Genomic DNA, 8,349 nt, shown 5'->3' with positions numbered 1-8,349 from the left:
GAGCACAAACCAGCTCTGTTAATAACTAGCTGTGTGACTTGGGAAAATCCCTCAACTTCTCCGAGCCTTAGATTGCTCATCTGTAAAATGGGAACCTCACAGGATTATTGTGAAGATTTAGTGAGATAGTGCACGTAAAAAAGAATTTGACCCACAGCACATGGTACACGGTAAGAAATTTATAAATATTGGTTGTGGTTGTGGTAGTTATTATTTTAAAGGATTCTGTGGCTGACAAGTTTGGAAACCAATTTCCCAGTCCATCAATCATGGCACCATTTATAAAGGCATTCCCAATCTGATGGGGGACAACGTGGTCTCTTCCCCAAAAAGACTGGTCTGACCTGCTAAGACTTGACTCCATTCCAGAGAATTATTCTTCGGTTAAATGGAAATAAAGTCACAACTTGTGCCCAATCATTCATTTCCCAGTCCCTCCCCCGAAACACACATACAGCCCAACTTCCTATCAGAGGGTCCCCCCCAGATTGCTCACAGAGAGGCAGAGTCCACAGGTACCCTCCTTCTTCTCCATCGTGAAGACCTGGACACTAAGACCCTCCTCTGTCTTACTGACCCTGGAGCATCCTGAAAAGGCACCTTCTTCCAGGATCCAGTGGCGAGTCTTCAGGAAGCAGCTGCTCAGGACCACCTCAGTTTCCTGTGGCTGGCAGCACAGGGCCACCAACACCCTGGATAGTTCTGCAGGACGACAAGAGCCAGGGCAGAGGCCTCCTGAGGCTCCTGGGATGATGCCATGGGCAAGGGTACGCATTCTAATCTGGGTGGAGGAAACACTGTGGGGATATTAGCCCAACCCATAACAACTCGCTTAAAGGAAGACTCTCCCCAATGGGAGGTGAGACCCCTCTGCCATGATTGCACTGGGAGACCCTGATTCCTGGACTTAGCTGATCCACTCAGAACCACTTTCCCAGGAACTGAGCCTGAAAGGAGGCGGTATAAAGCTTGAGAGTTGTGAGGCAGCCCTTTTCTGCCACGTGGGCTGAGAGGGAGGACAAGCCAGTGTGTGGAGAGGGGAACAAAGGAGGTACAGGTGCAGAGGGGGAGAAGCAAGACTGAGAGAAGAGAGAGGCAACTCCCTGGGTTCCACCACATGCATGGTTCCAAGTCCCTGGAGACCCTGGTTGGAGGCTACCCTTGGGCTCCATGAGATGCCCTTGTAATAAATTCTCCTGTTTCCCCTCTCCAGCCCCGTTGGTTTCTGTTACTTGCCTGGCAGATTATTTTTGGAGATATTAATTTGTTTTGTTCTTTGATTTCCTTCTCATTCCAGCAGGTAACCTGGGCCTTGGGGGTTTTTGAGGGACCTAAACTGTCTGAAATCAATGGCTCTTTCTGTCTTATAAAAGCCTAAACTCCCAAAGAGACAGCACTGAGGGAGGGGAGGGAGGGAGTGCCTTTGAGAGCCATGAGGGAGAGGGGCAAGTCTTCAAGTCCTTTTTAGGATTTCTTAGTTTCATGAGGCAACAAATTTTGTTTTATTTTGTTTCATGTTTTCAATTTTTAAAATTAATTAATTAATTAATTTTGCTCAAGCCAGTTAGTGTTGATTTTCTGCCCTTGGCACCACATGGTGCCCTGATACACGTCAGGCACCAGTGGTTTCGGGTGATGAAGGAGAAGCTAATATCAATATTTAACCCTTCCCTCTTTCTGTGTCTGCTCTTTCCACACTTGCTGTTGAATTTGGGATGAACTGCTTATAGTTAGTCATTAAATAGTAAAATGTTATGGAAATACTAAATATTTCTGGACTTGTTTTATTACTTTGAATTTAAAGATTTTGTTTTCCTTTCCTTTTTTTAAAAGTTCACTGATTCTATCTTGGAAGGCATGTTTGGTCAGAGGGATGGGCCGCAATATAAGAGCAGGTGCTTTGGGAGTTCCCTGGTGGCCTAGAGGTTAGGATTCCAGGCTTTCACTGCTGTGGCCCAGGTTCAGTCCCTGGTGGGGGAAGTTACCCCACCCAAAAAAAAAGAGCAGATGTTTTGCACCAACCTGAGTTGGTGGAAGGGGAGCAGTGTAAGTCAGTCACATAACTTTCTGCTATTGCGATAAATAGTATATTGTGATATGGAATGCCAGATAATAATATCAGTAATAGCTAACACTCAAAAACTGATGCCCTGAAGTAAATGTGATCATATTATCTACAGCAGAAGAAAATGAGTCATGATTCAAACCCAGACAGTCTATCTTACAGAATCCATGTTCTTACTCACAGGGAAGAAAGTTAACACGAAAAGAAAAGGTGTCTCATTCTCAATGCGTGAAAACACACTGATATACTTCCTATATTCTGTGGAGGGACACATGTTGCATTGTACAAGTGGGCACATAACTCTGGTCTCCCCAGGAGAGTTTGTTGAGATGGGGACAAACCTCTAATGAGCCAGAGTTTGACTAAATACCCCCTGGGTCAGACTTGTCATCCTGGTCACTTCTACCTTGCCCAGCCTGCTCAGCTCTCATCTGAATTCCCTTGCTGGCAACAGGGTATATTCCAAGGTACTGCTTAAATGTTCCTAAGAATGAGGTTTCTGGGGACACTCTTGGAAAATGCATGCCATAATCTGTTTTAAAAATCTGACTTTGAAAGGAGTCACAGTGAACAGTGGAATACTAAATATTAAAGGCTCTGAAAAGTCCTGCAGTCAAAAAACAGTTTTGTTTAATCCAGTATTTCCAAAATATATTTGACAATACAACCCTTTTGTTTTAGTGTAATATCTATTGAAATCCCATAGCATTGGTGTCCCACAAAATACATTTTGGAAATACTGGCCCATAAGTTAAGCACTGCCTAGTTTTACATGTAATAGGAGCTTCATCCTAAGGCTGGATTATCCAATAGACCAAAGCAGGAATGCCAAGGAAATATTTTAAAAAGCAGGGTAGGACTTCCCTAGTGGTGCAGTGGTTAAGAATCCACCTGCCAATGCAGGGGAGACAGGTTCGATCCCTGGTCCAGGAAGATCCCACATGCCACAGAGCAACTAAGTCCATGCGCCACAACTACTGAGCCTGTGCTCTAGAGCCCACGAGCCACAAGTAGTGAAGCCTGTGCATTCTAGGGCCTGTGCTCCGCAACAAGAGAAGCTCCCGCAATGAGAAGCCTGCACACAGCAACGAAGAGCAGCCCCCACTCGCTGCAACTAGAGAAAGCCCATGCAGCAACGAAGACCCAACACAGCCAAAAGAAAAAAAAAAAAAAGCACGCTAGTCATTTTAGGAAAATCAAAATTTTGCTAACTTGAAAAGTTTTGGGGGGTTAGATTTATTTCAACTGTAGGAGGCATATGTTTGGGGGACACCATCATCTTTTTTGGTTCCCAGGACCCAGCTTCTGCCCTGCCAGAGGGTGAGCCTGGGAGTTAGTTGTACTGCTTCTAACACAGGGAGACCCTGTGAACCCAGCCACACTGGTCTTGCCTCAACAAGATTTTTGCCTCAGTTTCCCTGTCTAGCCCTCCAGGCCTGTGTTGGGGCTACAGCCTTTTTCTTTAGTGGATCATCATCTACTCCCCCCAGGAAGGCTTAATCTCTGGTCAGTAATTAGAATCCTGGGGGCTGGGGGTTGATGAATTGTCCGTTCTACCTCTGCTATATACTGAATATTTGCACACAACCCCACCCCAAATCCATATGTTAAATCCTAATGTCCAATGTGACAGTATTAGGAGGTGGGGCCTTTGGGAGGTGATTAGGTCATGAGGGTGGAGCCCTTATGAATGGGATTAGTGCCCTTATAAGAGAGACCCCAGAGAGCTGCGTTGCCCCTTCCATCATGTGAGGACACAGCAAGAGGACAGCTGTCTATGAACCAGGACAGGGGCCCTCACCTAATAGCAAACCTACTGGTGCCTTGATCTTGGACTTCCAGCCTCCAGAAATGTGAGAAATGTTTCTGTTGTTCATAAGCCACCCAGTGCATGGTATTTTGTTATAGCAGTCCGAATTGACTAAGACAAATTCATATGCTCAGCTACCTTTCCTCTCACTAGAAATCACCTCTGCCCAGATGGACTCTTTAGATGTCAATGTCTGACCAAACCTCACTGGCCCTCCCACACCCTTTGGACATGTGTTCATCCGGGCCTTCACAGAGTTGTGAAGAGTTCTTCGCCATATGACAGGAGTTCCTCAGACTTACCTGAGTGGGCATAGTAGCTGTTATTGCACATACAAACTCTCCTGTCCGCCGGGTATTCATCCGAAGCACAGACTCCTGCTCCAGGACTACTGTTCTTGGTGTGTTTAGGGGAGGCTTGACTGGCTTCAGTGCTGGCAGCAGATTTTGTCATCCCCGAGGAGCTGGGGATAAGGGTTGTTGAATGAGCAGCTGTTGTCTCAGGTGACTGGGCCATTGCAGTGCCAGCACTGGGGGCTGATTCCACTGGATGGGAAGGTGCTTGTGTGATGGTGTTGTGATGTCTTCTGGACAGCGTGCTCATCGTGGGGCTGTTATTGGGGTTGAGGGTGCAGCGGTAGTTACCCCTTCCTGAGTCCCAGGCATGTCTGTCCCCAGGTGGTCACGGTTAGCGAAGCGGTGTAACTGCACTGCTTGTCACAGGTAAAGATTCTTTCACATCAGTGATTTCGTCCAATGTTGTGGGGGATAGCGTTGTAGCCGACTTCTCAGAGACAGTGGTTCTCATGGACCCCAATGATGTGACGTCATTGCCTGGTGTGTTTAAGGCCGTTGGAGCTGTGATCGTGGCTGACTTTTGGAGAGTCAGCGGCCACTGATGACTTCAGTCCATTGGCTCCGGAGCTTGATGCAAATGGGGTTGCAGCTGGAGCACACTGGTTCTGTTTTGAGGGGTTTGCTGACGTGGCCATGCTGGATGAGACTGTGCTTCTGGTTGTCCCTCCCTGGTCCTTCAATGTAGAAGTCACCATGGAATTTGGCAGCGTTGTGCCCTCAGAGGTTGTGGTGATAACTGTATTTAATCTCTCCTCTTGAGTCTCATGTGCTGGGGTTGCCTGCTCAGTGGACCCAGCAGAGCTGCTGGCTGGTAGTGAAACTGGAGGAGCAGCTGATGTGGTATGCTGCTGGGACTCAGATGGTTCTGTCCTGCCGGTTGTTGGTGAGGCGTTAGGTGGAACTGCAGGGCCATTGTCTCTCCCATTGTTGGATGGAGATGAAATTGTGGAGGAACACTCTATAGTTCCCACATTTCCAGAGTCTTTTGTGGAAGATGTTGTAGCTGACCCCCAGGTTGTCATAATGCCTGTAAAACGAACAAACAAACAAAAAGAAACCTATATACCTGTTCCCTCCACCAATCCAGAGTTCTTCTCAGATGTTCTCACTTTATCAAATATCCTTATTGGAAGATTCAATAAAAATGATATCAACACCAACTACATGGGACTTCCCTGGTGGCGCAGTGGTTAAGAATCCACCTGCCAATGCTAGGGGACACGGGTTTGAGCCCTGGTCCGGAAAGATCCCACATGACGCGTAGCAACTAAGCCCGTGAGCCACAACTACTGAGCCTGTGCTCTAGAGCCTGCGAGCCACAACTACTGAACCTGTGTGCCACAACTGCTGAAGCCTGCGCACCTAGAGCCCGTGCTCCACAAGAGAAGCCACTGCAATGAGAAGCCCATGCACCGCAACGAAGAGTAGCCCCCATTTGCTGCAACTAGAGAGAGCCTGCGCACAGCAACGAAGACCCAACGCAGCCAAAAACAAAAACAAAAAACAAAACACCAACTACATTATTACTGGCACGCATTCATTTATGTGCCAGCTCTGTGCTAATAGATCTCAGCTGATGCATGCCAGGGAGAGCGAATTTAACTAATTCTGGCAACTATGTCTCATTCCACTCAAGAACTATTACAGAGACAGAGTCAGAAAAAGATGGAAATCTATTATCACACTTGATCTTTGATTTCTCGATGCCTTTTTTGATGTGAGTTTCCTACTGCATTGAATATGATTATAATATTTAAAGATACACAATTTTTTTTTTTTACAGCGTGACCCCTAATCAAAAGCCAAGTGCTTCATTTAGTGCAATAGCAGCCAAAGATAATTTTGACAACCTTTGGTTTTTCACCTTGTCTGAGTAAGGTGCTGTTCCAATGTGCAAGCATTGGTGCACTGAATCCTCACATCCACCCTGAAGTACGGACAATTATTTCTATTTATCAGATGAAGAAACTGAGGCTCAGACAGGTGAAGGCATCTATTCAAGGTCACACAGCCAGGAAGTGGTGGCACTGGATTTGAAATCAGATCCATCAGATCCCAGAGCCCAATGTCTTCCCTACCACGCTGCACTGCCTCACAAAGACATTGCTTCATTCTCATGTCCGGGCCAGCCACTCTCTCTAGAGAAAAAGGCCCAAATCAGCTACACTGAGCTGGATCCCTTGGAAACCTTCCTCTTTCCTCTGGGCAATGGGCAGAAATAGTAGCATCACCTGATGCCCTGTCATTGCAACCTTGGTCTTTGTCAAAGGACTAATTCAGAAAACTGGAGGTGATAGGCTTGTCCTTCCCACAACCTAGCTCCAAAGAGGCACTGACCCTTCTCCCCGCCCCCGCCCCCATCTGGCATCTGCTCCTTCCACCTCCCACTTTCTTCTAGCCCTGAATAGAGCTAAGGGGTCACAATAGGGCAGGAGTGCTGGCCAGGATGCACGGAAAGAGTGGGGGATCTAGGCTCTAGACCTGGCTCTATTACTGACTTGCTGTGTAGTCTTGGGGAAGACCCCCACCACTCTCAGTGCTTCTACATCCCCCTCAGCACAGTGAGGGACTTGGGCTTAATATCGCAAGAGTCCTCTAAACTCTAGTGATCCGTGGGTACGTTTGCAACAAAATTCCAGGCTGAAATGAACAGATGTCTTGCTACGGGAGTCTCGAGTTTTTATTTGCAGGAAGAGATGTTTCCACTGGATCTGATTTTATGTTTTTTCCATGTGGTTAACCGGTTGTCCCTGCCCCCTTATGGAAAAGTCCATCCTTTTCCCACTGATCGATTTGTCATGCTACCTGTTATTACACATCCAGACTGATTTCCCTGCTCTTTCATTCCATTGGTTTGCTTGTCTATTGTTGCAACAACACCACATTCTCTTACTTTAATGTAAGTCTTAGTATCTGGTAGATTGAGTCTCCCATCTTGCTCTTCAAAGTTATCTTGGCTATTGCTGGCCTTTTGTTCTCCCTTATGTGTATTAGAATCACATATCAACTTCTACAAAAAACCCTGTTAGGATTTTGATTGGAAGTGTGTCTCAATTAAAGATTTGGTAAGAATTGACATTTATATGATATTGAAGTTTCCTGACGACAGCAGCTCCTTTGAGAAGCAATGGAATGTGGCCTGAACTCTAAAGTCAGACCTGGGACATACTCCCAGCTCTGATGAGGGGACAGATCACTTTATGTCTCTGAGTCTCGGTTTCCTCAAATGTAAAACAGCAGTAATAACAATACCTACCTCACTGGCGGTCATGAGGATTAAATGAGATAATGCATGTGAAGCACTTAGCACAGTGCTTAGCATACAGTAGGTGCTCAATAAGTAGAAACTGCTATTGATAATAATTATCCCCTTCTGTGCCTCTCACCAAAACTGTTATCTGCTTCCTGGGTGTTCTGCCAAGGATACTCCTGGCCTTGGAAAAAGTCATGACTCATGGGATTGCTTAAACATGTAATTTCCTGCCACCTCCCAATATCTTCCCCGATATTGCCCTAGGAGCTCAGGATCCAGGGCTGCACTCCTCCGTCGGGCTCAGTGAGGCATTGGGGGTGGTGGCTGATCTTTGCTGGAGTAGGGCAGGGGTCCAAGCCCCTGGGCCCTCAGTTCTGGGCCAGATTGAGAGGGAACTAGCCTACTGAAACCCCAAGCTATTGGCCCAGCCCAGATGGAAAGGACAGACAGAAAAGGGGAGACAGCTGAGTTGACAGACAGAATGGAGGGAATAGACAGACAAATATAGCATCCTGGATGAGGATGGATGGGCAAAGCCAGAAGCTCTTTGGAGGTCATCCCATCATGTTCCTTCCCCCAAGCTCATTGGTGCCCCAAGCCTTTCAGACAATTTAGGGGTGGGTTGGGGGATGGCTGTGCTCACATGAGATCTTCCTGGGGACACTACCTGATCTTCCACCACCTTCTTCCCCTCCCTGGTGAGCCAGAAAAAGGCTGTGAGAGCCCCCAGAGAAGGATGGATGGAAAGGGTGTATGTGGCTACTCACCAGGCAGATTAAGGGCTCCATTCCCAATAAATAGCAGAAGCAGCAGCAAAAGCCACTGGCTGCCCATCGTTCTGCTGGTTGATGGTCCTGGAGTCTTG

This window comes from Balaenoptera musculus, chromosome 1 (assembly GCF_009873245.2).
Source record: "Balaenoptera musculus isolate JJ_BM4_2016_0621 chromosome 1, mBalMus1.pri.v3, whole genome shotgun sequence".
NCBI classification, from domain to species: domain Eukaryota; kingdom Metazoa; phylum Chordata; class Mammalia; order Artiodactyla; family Balaenopteridae; genus Balaenoptera; species Balaenoptera musculus.
This window is presented reverse-complemented; position numbering follows the sequence as displayed.